Source organism: Brassica napus, chromosome C9, assembly GCF_020379485.1.
Source record: "Brassica napus cultivar Da-Ae chromosome C9, Da-Ae, whole genome shotgun sequence".
NCBI lineage: Eukaryota > Viridiplantae > Streptophyta > Magnoliopsida > Brassicales > Brassicaceae > Brassica > Brassica napus.
Window position 1 is genome coordinate 4,679,123 of NC_063452.1, and position 13,842 is coordinate 4,692,964.

Here is a 13,842-nt window from a genome sequence, read left to right on the forward strand (position 1 = left end):
TCACGCATATTCCCATTTCCCTTCTCTTATAATTTCATTTCTTAAACAAACAAGTATAGCTTCTTGTTTACCTGATTCTCTTTATATATGTCTCTTTTATTTCAAAAAGTGATTATCTGTATGCCACTTGGGGTTCTCAACGTAACCTTCACCTGCTAAAACCCACCTTGATGGTCGTTTTCTAAGGCTTAAATTTGTGACTGGAATATTAGACAATGTTTTCAGCTATGCAACCAGACATATACGGTTTTTCTTCTTACCTAAAACTTTGGACGGCATATGCATTTATTAAGAATTTTAATAAAATTGTTTTTAATAATTTTGTGGGTCTATGTTTATATAATTATTTTAAAATTTTTTGGAAATCCATTATAATGTTTCATTGAAATGTACCCAGAACTGAAGCTGCTACCAACCCTGCATGCATTTGTCCAACTTTTGACTAAGCATACTACAACGTAACTTTACCTAATATGCTGTATTAGATGTTTTTTCACACTAATTTATAGGTTAATATAATGTCTACGTATACAACGTAAAATTACATCACTAATTTATAGGTTAATATAATGTCTTACGTATATAATGTAAAATTACATCTGCCATCGGCAGTTTTTTGGACACGCGTTATTTCACTTCTTGGCATTAGGCTAAATGAGGAGTTTCCAGGCGATAGTAATTACACCATATATTTATTTGGAAAACCACACAAGCATGCCAATACGTGTTTCTTGATTCCCCTCGTGATTCACTATTCACCTAAAAGCGTACACCAATCAAACCATATCTTTCGAAAAAGACTCATACCTACTATTGAGTTTGGACCAGTTTGGATTCTAACATAGAAGAGAGGAGTCTTTGGTTCTCTTTTCAAAACACTGATTTATTATGAAAAACGTTACATTGAAATTCTATATAATCAATAATTCTATTTTTTTAATAAAATTTCATGTTTGATTGCACCATTCTAAATCATCCATGAAGATTTAGTGTCAGCTTTGACGAGAAGGTAAAGAATGTGAAATATCAAACGAAGCATTTTAGGAAAAAAACCAAAAGTAAATCCATGCGGGATTGTATAAGGCCCAAAGTAGACAATATTGTACTAATCAAACAATATAGAGTTGGACATGGATTTCATAAATCCCAACATTGGTATCAGAGCCAAGTTGACGAGAAATCTGCAAGAAGACCAAAATACCTTTTGAGTAGGAACATGATCCATCAAGTTAGGATTGGGCGGTATGTGGCAGAGAACAAGTCAGAAGATCTTGAAAGTCAGTTGTGGGACACGAGATGAATATGATCCTTAGTTTGAGGGGGAGAATGTGAGATATCAAACTAAGTTCCACATTGGAGAATTAGACAAGGAGTATTTAATATATAAAGAGATGTCCAACTCTATTTTTTTTTTTTTTTTTTTTTTTTTTTTTGTCACGGGCGGTCTCCGGAATCCCAGAGGACTCGAACCCAGGTGCCTTGGGATCCAGTTCACTCTAGTGTTACCACTAGGCTATTCTGTCCCGGCTTGGGAAGTTTTTTGGGAAGAAAATCAAAAGTAAATCCATGCGGACTTGTATGAGGTCCAAAGTGGACAATATCGTACTAATCAAACAATATAGAGTTGAACATCGATTTTCATAAATCCCAACAAAGAAACATCTGTTTTCAGCCCTTAAAAATTATAATTGTTTTCAACCTTTTTTACAACTAAATTGCATTAGCTCTAGTGGAAAGATCATTGTTTCCATTACTTGGTGATAGGTTCAAGCAATGACCAACCATAATTTTGTTTTTCATTAAAATAAACCCAAACCTTTTTTTTGCTTCCAGCCCATTAAAAGTCATGATCGGCATTGTCCATGCCTAACCGATTTTACTTGCATTATACTGAAGATTCTATGTAATATTTTTCCGTTAATATACATAATTGTTCAATAAATCATTTTTCTAGATTCAAAATCTGAACATCTTAATGTAGAAATATTAATGAACCCTAAATCAAATGACTATATTAAAATGATGAGTTCCACATAGTCGTGGCTATAGTCTACCAAATTATATCCCTAAGATCTGTTCTCGTTCAAGGCGATGGTCCAACGAAATTCTGCACTGACAGTCTTGGTTCCTACTTCCTTGTAGTTATCTTAATGTCCATTGGGACAAAACCATTTGATGCAAGGACGATGTGTTTCCAAATATGGTTTTCTGCCTCTTAATCACATATAGATTCCTCAATAAGAATCTGCTGATCTCTATGAACAATGCAACCTTAAGACTCAAAACTCATTTCAGAATGTTGTTCATTGAAAAGAAAAAGCAAAAAAGAAAAAAAAAATGAAAAAAAAAAACTCATTTTAGGAGTGCGACTTTAGGGGCGAATTCTAGAGTTTGCTCCGCCGTTGACGGCCTTACGCCTTTGATTGAGAACTTCTTCCCCTCTCCTTTTTTCTTCTTCTCCTTCCATGTTGGTTCCGTTAAAGATGTCTGAAACTCCCACGCCAGACCCGCCGGATGAATCAGACTCGTTCCCTCCTGCGAATCAATCGCCTCAGTTAGTGAAATCCTCAATACCGCTGTCGATTCCGCCAGTAGAAGCTCTGTAGTATGCTCGGAGATTCAAAAACTCCTTAAGGAACCTCAGGAAAATTTCTTCTCCTTCGTCAGAGGTGGATGGAATTCCGGTGGTTATCGCTCCCGACTCAGTCGTCCTCCAAGCTTTACAATCGTGGAAGGACCACATCATTGCTCATTTCCACGGTCGATGCCCAGCTCCGACAAGGATCTATAATGACCTTAACCCAGTTTGGGGTAAACATGGGAATATCTAGATTCATGCTCTTTCACAGACTGCCTGCTTGATTCACATCCCATCAGTGACGACCCGTCAATGGGTATTGGAAGTTGGTTATTAGCAGGTCGATAACTGTGCAATGACGGCGGTTCCTTGGTCGGCTGATGCTTCCCTCGAGATGCAAGACTTGGTCTCTGCGCCTACGTGGGCCATTCTAAAAAGCATACCTCCTCAACTCTATTCGTTAGACGGGATTAACGTCATCGCTAGCGGTATTGGCGATCCGTTACATACAGAAAACTCTAGACTGGAACCCTTTCACCTCGGAGATACTAAGGTGAAGGTGGAAATCAAACTGGAGAATCTTCCTCCTCTAGCAGTCATTGTTAGGGACACTCAAGGTTATTCAGTTCGTGTGAATGTGGAATACCCACGTCTCCCTCCGAAGTGCTGCAACTGTGGCAAGTTCGGTCATATGCTCAAGTATTGTACTATTCCGATTCAACGGAAGAATTTCAAGAACAATCAAGTTCTTCCGAGGGTCTCGAGTGCAGCAACACAAGTTACAGTAGTGGATACAAATATAACTCCAGAGGGATCCAACTCTAAGGGTAAGATTGAGCCAGACTCGAGTCGAGAAGATTATGCGTCTAACAATCCAGAGGTTCAGATGGACAAATATCAAGCTCCAGTGATGGAACCGGTCTCTGAAGATTGTCTGGTCTCTCAAGAGGGTCCGTCTGCCTCTAAGCACCCATCTCGGACTACTGGCTTTCCTCCCTTCACTGATAAACCAACTCTAAGATTTTTGACTCATAGATTGGACAGGAATAAGAAACTTCGTATTCAGCAATGTGCCCCTTCGTCCCAGGAGGTGTTGTTACCGCCTAATGATCTCCCTACCCTTCCAGGGCCTTTACAGTCTAAGTCTGTATCAGAAGATGCTGGGGTAGAGTTAGAAGAAGAGGAAATTTCGTTCTTGCCATCTCCTGCAGCGGTAAAGAAGGCTAAAAAATTAAAGCGGTTGGAGGCCAAGTTTTCTCAGTCTTCTCCATCGCAGGCTGTTTCTCAGATGTTTTCCTCTATCCGGGGCAATTCCTTGGGGGGGGGACCTCGTCGATTCTAAGCTCTTCTCCCACCTTTTGTTGTAAATATGAAGATTTTTTCTTGGAATGTAAGAGGGTTTAATAACAGTACTCGGCAATCTTTTGTAAAATTCTGGATCAATAATAACAGATCGCTCATTGGAAGTATTTTGGAGACGAGGGACTTAGAGGAGAACGCTCTAGGTATAATAATTTCGACCTTTCCTGGTTGGAGATGGTAAAATAATTACTCGTTTGCTGAGTTGGGCAGGATCTGGATTGTGTGGGATCCGACAATTTCAGTCGTTGTATATAAGAAATCTGCTCAGTTTATTTTGTGTGGAGTGTTTGATCCTGCTACTGGTATCTCAGTTACAGTGGCATTTGTTTATGGATTTAATACTGAGAGTCAGAGAAAGGATTTGTGGCGGGAGCTTTCAGTTCTTAACTCTTCCTCTACTCTTCACATCTCTGCTTGATTGATGGTAAGAGACTTTAACCAGATCTTGAACACCAGCGAGCATTACTCGATCAAATCATATGTTCCTCCTTTACGAGGAATGGAGGATTTAAGGTCCTTTTTGGATACAAACAAGCTCACAGATCTCAGCTGCAGGGGCACCTATTATATTTGGACGAACTGTAGGCCGGAGGACCCTATCTTGAGGACTCGATCGAGCTGTTGTTAATCCGGCTTGGAATCTTCAGTTTCCAGAGTCCTTAGCAACATTTGATCCTTCGGGCGACTCAGACCACTCTCCATGTTTGATATCCTTCACTCCAGTAACTCTACCAGGAAAGAAAAGCTTCAAATACTCCTCCTTTGTGTCAACTCATTCCAATTTCATCCCTAGTCTCCGGTTGGCGTGGAGTGAATCGGTGGGAATTGGATCGAAACTTTTTACTCTAGGGCAGTAGCTAAAGAAAGCAAAAGAATGTTGCAAGAGGTTGAACATAGATAAGTTCAGCAACATCCAGCAGAGAACAAAGACTGCATTAGAAGACTTGGAAAGAATTCAATTCTCGTTAATGACGACCCCGACAGAAGTGTTGGTAACGGAGGAATCTATTGCAAGGGATACGTGGGCATTTTTTGCCTCTGCTCAAGAAAACTTCTTCAAGCTTAAGTCGAGGATACGATGGCTGCGAGAAGGAGACTCTAATACAAAGTACTTCCACCGTGTTATTCTAGCTAATCAGTCTTAGAATGCTATTCGATATATCAGGGATTCTACAGGTCTGAGAATCTACAATCAGCAACGGATTAAAGGAATGGCAGTGGCTTATTTCAAAAACTTGTTGGGTTCAGAAAGCATAGGCATAGTCCCAATGACAGTGGAGGAGATCCGTGATATCCATCAATTCCGGTGCTCTACCTCGGTAGCTTCTGAGCCTACTCGGATTCCTTCTGAGGAGGAGATCAAGGCTGTGTTATTTAAAATGCCTAAGTGCAAGGCGCCAGGGCCCGATGGTTTTCCAGCTGATTTTTTATGGATGCTTGGGAGATTGTAGGAGATGAAGCTACATAGGCAGTCAAAGAGTTCTTTACCTCAGGGAGATTACTCAGGAAGTTCAATGCTACAACGGTTGCTCTGATCCCCAAGGTCACTGGGGCAGACGAGCTCTCTAAGTTCAGACCTGTCTCTTGTTGTTTGACAGTATATAAGGTTATTGCAAGATTGCTGAAGAAGCGTCTCAAGATTTTTGTGCCGAAAGTTGTTCAACATAACCAGGTGGGGTTTATCAAAGGCCGGTTTCTCTGCAAAAATGTCCTTCTAGCATCTGAGCTGGTCACTGGATTTCTCAAGAGGGGTCCAACGACTCGGGGCTGTCTTCAAATTGATTTAATGTAGGCTTATGACAATCTAAACTGGGATTTCATGCTCAATATCCTTAAGGCGTTTGCTCTTCCGGAGATCTTTATCGATTGGATTAAGGAATGTATCACCACTACAACGTTCAGTATAGCGTTCAATGGAGAGTTATTGGATTGTTTTCCAGGAAAAAAGGGATTGAGACAAGGTGATCCTATCTCTTCGCTACTGTTTGTTATGGCAATGGACATTCTCTCCAAGCTCCTAGACAGAGGCGCTATGGATCATGTGTTTGGTATTCATCCTCTAGGTAATGCCCCTCTTATAACTCACATTAGTTTTGCCGATGATGTGCTGCTGTTCTTTGATGGGACAGACCAATCGCTTCAAGGATTACTCTCCATCTTGGATAATTTTAACAACTGCTCTGGGTTGGGTATTAATAGAAGCAAGACAGCAGTATTTTTTTATGGTGGTGATAGGGTCCGTAACCGAGCCTCTGCAGCCTCTCATGGTATCTCTCAGGGCTCATTTCCGATTCGTTATCTAGGAGTTCCACTCACGACAAAGAAACTGAGAAAACAGGATTATCAGCCTCTGATGGACAAGATTCATTCTTGGTTTACTTCTTGGACAGTTAAACATCTCTCGTTTGCGGGTCGGCTGCAGCTGTTGAAATCAGTGATCTACTCAACTATATCTTTTTGGGCCTCTATCTTTCTTCTACCAAATGGTTGTCTCAGGGCACTGGAACAAATGTGCAATAGTTTTCTTTGGAAGGGGGTCCCAACAGGAGCAAGAGGAGCTAAGGTATCTTGGGAAGCATTATGCTCCTCCACGAAATCAGGAGGCCTTGGCCTTAGGAGGTTGAGCCCATGGAACAGGATCATGGGACTGAAGCTCATCTGGCTGTTGTTTGCCTCGTCTGGTTCTCTATGGGTTTCGTGGACTCGATTACATTTAATTGGTGCTGATAATTTCTGGATCCTTGACGCTACTAGATCAGGGAGTTGGGTTTGGAAATCGCTTTGTAAGCTTAGGCAATTAGCTCGACCGTTTGTGGTCTGTGAGGTTGGCTCAGGCATTTCCACAAGTTTCTGGCATGATAATTGGACATCATTAGGACCGCTCTTACACTTAACGGGTGAGATGGGTCAGAGGTTGAGTGGTCTTTCAGGGGAACCGGTGGTTCGTGATGCTATAGTGAATAACAACTGGTGGATGAGCACTTCAAGATCAAGGAACCCGGTTATTTGCTTTCTAAAGAATTGCTTACCTGATCATCAAGCAATAGTTACGTCAGAAGACGATGACCGTTTTTTATGGCAACTTGGTGATGGGGCTCCTGTGTCGGATTTCTCGTCTTCTCTCATGTGGAACCACCTATATGATAGGCTCCCGGAAGTGACCTGGCATAAGGCAATATGGTTCAAAGGAAGGATTCTGAAGCATGCGTTTCTTGCTTGGTTGATGGCTCTAGACAGATTATCCACAAAGGACAGGATGAGGAATTGGGGTGTGGCAGTGTCTCCTACCTGTCTCTTGTGTGGTGTTGCTGATGAATCTCGACAGCACATTTTCTCTGATTGTGATTATAGCAAGGAGGTGTATTCGTACTTCTTCTCGGCTGTCCATCTTTCACCCCCTCCACTGGTCATGGATGTTCTAAGATGGATTAAAGCTCCCACTCAGGACAATAATATCAACATGATTTTAAAGCTCTCTTATCAAGCTTCTCTCTATATGATCTGGAAAGAAAGGAACTCAAGATTGCATACTCAGTCATCTCGGCCGTCAGCTTCTCTTATTCAGGAAATTCAACGTTTGCTTCGTGCCAAAACGAATATTTTGTCTAGAGAACAGAGGAATCTCCCCTCCACAATCACTTTCTTATCTACCTGGCGTCTCCACTTTAACATGTAGTAGTTTCTTTTTTCTTAGTTCTTTTTGTAAGCGGATCTGATGATCTGAGAATAAACGTTGTAATCATGCAGATAAATAAGAATAAACATTTAAATTTAAAAAAAAATATAAAGAAAAAAAATAAAAAAAAGAATGTTGTTCATTGGCTCTTATATATAAGCATCCATCTATTATATATATTTAAAAGCAAAATAAAAATAAAATCTGAGCGTTCAACGTTTAAGAGGCATCAACATGTCCTCTATATTTTATAATAAGTTTATCTCGCTAACTAAAACTCATCGCAATCCTTTCACAAACCACGTAACTCTTGTTGAATTTGTGACTTTTTGCTGTTGCTTAATCATATTCTTAACTATATTTTCTCAAGACGATTCGTTTCACATTTCTTTTTTTCTTTGTTAACTTTTTTAGTGACGTTTCTTATTTTATATACTTGGACTTTTGGGGATTCATTTGCCTGTTATCCACTCACTATCTCAGTTATGCGTCTAGCATTTTCGACAATTTACTTGTTCGTTAATACGAATATACTCTTTGTTGTTATACTATAAGCACCACATCACAAGAAGTTGATCTTTTTGTTTACCTTTATATCGTGATTAAAAACACTTCTTCACGACAAATAGTATAGTTTCGTTCTCAAAGCTACTACTGATTCTGAATCCGGACGTAAAATTAGGCCTCATTAATAACGTTATAAAATTGCAATTATCGGAACTTCATTAAGGATTCTAAGTTACGGTACACTTAAACTCTGTGTATTGCACTGAAACAAACAAGATATATGTACAATCAAATGACAAATCTTATACTTATACATATATAGGCTGATATTGTTTATCTATTAATGTTAGCAGGGAAGTGAGTAACAAATATTTGAAGTAATCAAGTATATGTTATAATATCACTTCAAGTGGCTATTATAAATTTCATTTTAATATCAAAATGAGAAGTTTGAGTTACAATTTTCTAAACGACAACCTTGGACTATCACATCGTATCATCGTGAATGTATCTAATTTAAAAATATTGTTTGTAATAAGTTTGGCTCATCATTCATTTGTCAATGAATTAATTAGATTAAAATAAAACATAAGAAGAAAAAAGAAATTTCTTAAATACGTTTAATTGGATATCACTTTTCAAAAATACATTCGATCAAAAATACCATAACGTCTAGGTTTAAGGTTTAGGGATAAATTTCACTTCTACCTTTCTTTCGGTACCACAATTTATGTTTACTTTTATTAAAGGGATATTTTCTCACATATTTTTTCATTAAAAAGGAAAAAAGCTCTTATACCCTTGATTTATATATATAAAAATATAAATAGTTATTTAATAAATAATAAAACAGAAAAATAAAATAATTTTTTATATAGTTTTCGAATTCTACATTTTCAAATTCTGACTTTTTTATAATTTTTATTATTTTATTTTGTTAATTTTCTTTTTGAAATTCAAAAATTCTTTCTGAAACCATTTTAATTTTTTTTTTAAATTAAGTATTTATTTATATATATTTATTAAAATTTTAAACTCCACATTCCAAAACCTCACCTCTCAGCACTAAAATTTTAGGTCTATACTAGTTAACCATACGATTATAAGTGTCTATTTATCTTTTTTAAAGTGATGATAAATGTGGTTAAGGTAAATATTAAAAGTGGTATTAGGAATGAGGTAGTTTAGGCTTATTGATTATTGTTAAGGGTTTAGCATTTTTTTTTTGTCATCAACTTATATAGACTCATACTCACTCTATATTAGTTAATCAAAAGATTATAAGTGTCTATTTATCTTTTTAAAAGTGATGATAAATGTGGTTAAGGTAAATATTAAAAGTGGTATTAGGAATGAGGTAGTTTAAGCTTATTGATTATTGTTAGGGGTTTAGTATTTTTTTTTTGTCATCAACTTATACAAACTCATACTGACTCTATATTAGTCAACCATAGGATTATAAGTGTCTATTTATCTTTTTAAAAGTGATGATAAATGTGGTTAAGGTAAATATTAAAAGTGGTATTAGGAATGAGGTAGTTTAAGCTTATTGATTATTGTTAAGGGTTTAGTATTTTTTTTTTTGTCTGTTAAGGGTTTAGTATTTAAGAAGTGATGTTGAGTTTATTAACTTGTATAAATGTTTTATAAATTAATTTTAAAGATTAATAAATGGTCTTAAAAATTTAATTTAATGTTTTTATAAAAAAAAATAAAATATTTATAATTAAAAATGGTTATCTTTTAAAGATAAACTAGATTATAAACTCGTGCGTAAATTTTAATAATAAGTTTAATTTCATAATACTTTCCAAATAACATGTATATGTTTATTTACATTTTCTGTAAAATCATATACAAAATATGATTTCTTATTTTGAGAAATTGTTTAAACTACCACATTCTTAATATTATTTTTCATATTTACCTTAATCACATTTACCATTATTTGTAAAAAATTAAATAGACACTTATATCCCTAGAGTTAACTAATCTAGACTTAGGGTTTAGATTTGAGGAGTTATATTTTGGACGGTGGGGTTTAAGAATTTTTTTAAAAAATAAAAAAATACTTAAAATTTAATAATTTTTTTTTGAAAAGGTACCAAAAGAATTTTCGAAAGATTCGGAAAAGCAATTTTGAATTATTTTATAAGAAGGTTAGAATTTAAAAACGTATAATTCTAAAACTATAAAAATATTGTATTATTTAAATAATTGTTTATATATATATATAAAATAAGGGCGTCGACAAAAAAATATATATTAAAAATAAGGGTAAAAGTATCTTTTGTTCTTTAGTGAAACTTCATACTTTATGTATTTGTGAAAATGTTCCTCTAGGGAAGGAAACATGAATAGTGGTACAAAAAGTGAGGTAAAAGCAGAATTTTTCCTTTTATTTTTCCTATTTAAATTTTTATAAAATTATCTTTTAAATAATTAATACTTATGTATCTTTTGTCTTGTATATGTAAATGTATATGTGTATTTGTAAAATGTCTTATATTAACTATATTTTAATTTTGATTAAACTATAATTATTGTTTTTTACTATTAGATTACTTAAAGGATTACCATATTTTAATTGATTAGTAGGATATTTACTTAAGTGAAAGAGCATAAATATTTGATATAATATATTTTATGATCATAAATATTTGATATTTTACTTAACATATAAAGTGTTATATTAAAATATGGTAATCCTTCAATACAAAACAATGAATATTACAAATTAATAGATATATTTTAGAATATATTTTTAAGGACATAAATGATCCATCGTTTATTTCTATTCATAAATGATCCATCGTTTATTTCTATTAGCTGTTGTTTTATATATTACGCTATAAATAGATGATTTAGTTTATTTTTTTAGATTATTTTCTATTTGTGTCTGTTTTCAGTATATTTGTTATAATTTAATGTTTTTAGCCATTTTAGATAATTTAAGTTAATTCATAGATAATTTTACAAATATGCCACATAATATTTATAATTTATATAGTAATATTTATTACTAAATCTTAATTCTGAAAGTTCCTAGATATTAATATTTCATTTCAAACTCACTAAAAATGTAAGTAGACTTTACATATTAAGTTGATACTTTTAATGACATTTTAGATTCCTTTATTGTTTATGGAATTCTATTATCTTGGATTAACTATTTTTGGAAATTATGACATTTGAGAAAATAGTAAAATTTTGTAATGATTTGTCATATTTGACTGGTTGTTTTAAATTTTCTGTGGACAATCTCAATGGCTTGTTTAACTAACTTATTAGACATAGTAAATAAAACTTATATAAGATCATTTTAATTTATGTATTACATAGAGCCTATATTTTTATCGATGAATCTTATTATAGATTTAGAAAACTCATCATGTAGTTTGTTTTATTGTTAGCGAATATATTTACGATAATAATTATCATAGATATACTATTTATTAACAATATGTATTTCACATAAAGTTGAATAGTCTTACCTGCAGTTATCATTTTAAATAATTTTTTTTAATATAATGAAATCCAAAGAATGAATTGCTAGGTAGAAACCATTCACTGTTTTAATATTTTTTTATAAACACTTGTATAGTATATTGCAAATTTAGACGATTAGTTACACTCTCTACAACTACTTCAGAAATTAAAAACATTATAAATTAAATTTCAGGTTGATTTTAATTTATAGCAATACAGACATAAATTACATATATATATTCTATTTCGATATATGGGATATTTCTATGTTTTAACATAGTTTAGAATATTCTTTTCAAAGAATTGTCATGTATAAGAAGTTAGCTATTTTAATATGTTTAGCCATGTTAGTTTAGATTATTTCATATTATTTTTTCTATTTTAAATAATTATTTTTTTTAAATTATACTTTAAAATTATATGTAGCTTTTAATATTATGTTGCATCAAATTTTAAAATATATCTGTTTTGAATACTCATAGCTTTGATATTTTTAATTTTTATTATTTTAAAAATATGATTTAATTTTATGTTAATTTTCGAAATATATATTATATTTCACTATGTCTAATAACATGATGTATAATTCACTATGTTTAATTAACATAGTGAATTAATAGATTTTAGAATATACTCCCTCTCTTCCCGAAAGTAAGATTTTCTAAAGCGTTCACGCTTATTAAGAATTCAATAAATGTTTATAATTTAATTTTTTTTTTAATTTTATTATACACTTTTCAATAACTTTTCACCAATGAAATTTAATCAATTCAAACATTTTCATTTCATGTTTCTTAAAAGTATAAAAAAGTACCTTAAGCATATAGAAAATCTATCTTTGTGGAACAAGTAAAAAATCTAAAACATCTTACTTTCGGAAACGGAGAGAGTATGTAATAAACTAAAATATACAATCCTCTATAATGTAATCTTTATGAGCATTTTTTGTCAACAAAAAAATTATGAGCATAAATATTTGATATTTTAAGATTAACCGAAAATAATTTTAAAAATATAAGCATTTCAAATGATAAATATAACTACAAATTATTATGTGGCATATAATTTATCATTAAAATTAAAATTCATGTGTTAGTTAATCAACATATGAATTAACTATATGTTAATTCATGTGTTGATTTATTTAAGTAACTTAAAGTTAAAACATCAAAATATTTCTTTTATAATTGACATTATAGGTATCTCTTATAACTATTGCTATCTATAATGTCGATTTTATATAATAAGTTCTGTGAAAAAGTTTATAATCGCGTGTTTTGAATTTATATAGTAATAATTGTTTGAAAGTCTTCCAATTTTTATTTAATAATTATCTTTGTTCGTTATTGTTATGTCAATTTTCACAAAATAAATTAAACATTAAGTAACTTATATATTTTTTTTACCTTTTTAGTTTAACATCTTATATCGATTTATACTTTATTTTGAAATAATTAATTTTTGGTAATATTTACATATTTTGGAAATAAAAAATGATTTGGCATATTTGTTGGTGATTTAAAATAATATATGGACATTCTAAATAATTTATAACTTCAACTTATATATAGTATACATTATTTGTGAATATTGTCAATGACATATAACTTAAAATTTGAAACCATGTGCTTTAAATCTATATAGTTATAATTGTATGAAAGTCTTGCATATTTTTATTTTTTTGTTAAATTTCAAAAATATTACAAATATTAAGTTAATTTAATATATATTGTTTTACTTTGTTAACTTACTTTATATGATATTGATTTATATTTTATTGTTTGAAAGTCTATCAATTTTTATAATAATTATCTTTGTTATTCATTTTTATGTTAATTTACAGAAATCTGTTTAACATTAAGTAAATTATATATAATGTTTTAACTTTTTATGTTTAAATTTTAATATTGATTTATATTTTATTTTGAAATGGACATTTTTTGGTAATGTTGACCTTTTTAGAAATAACAAACAAAAATAAATGTTTCAAAGTCTAGTTATTTTTAATTTTATGTTAAATTTCAAAATATTATATATATTAATTTAATTTTTATATAATTTTTTTAATTTTGTTAAATTATTTTTTTTGATATTGATTTTTATTTTATTGTTTGAAAATTTTCCAATTTTTAATTTAATAATTATCTTTGTTAGTTGTTTTGTGTTAATTTCCAAAAATCAGTTTCACATTAAGTTACTTATATATAATATTTTTACTACTTTCTTAAGT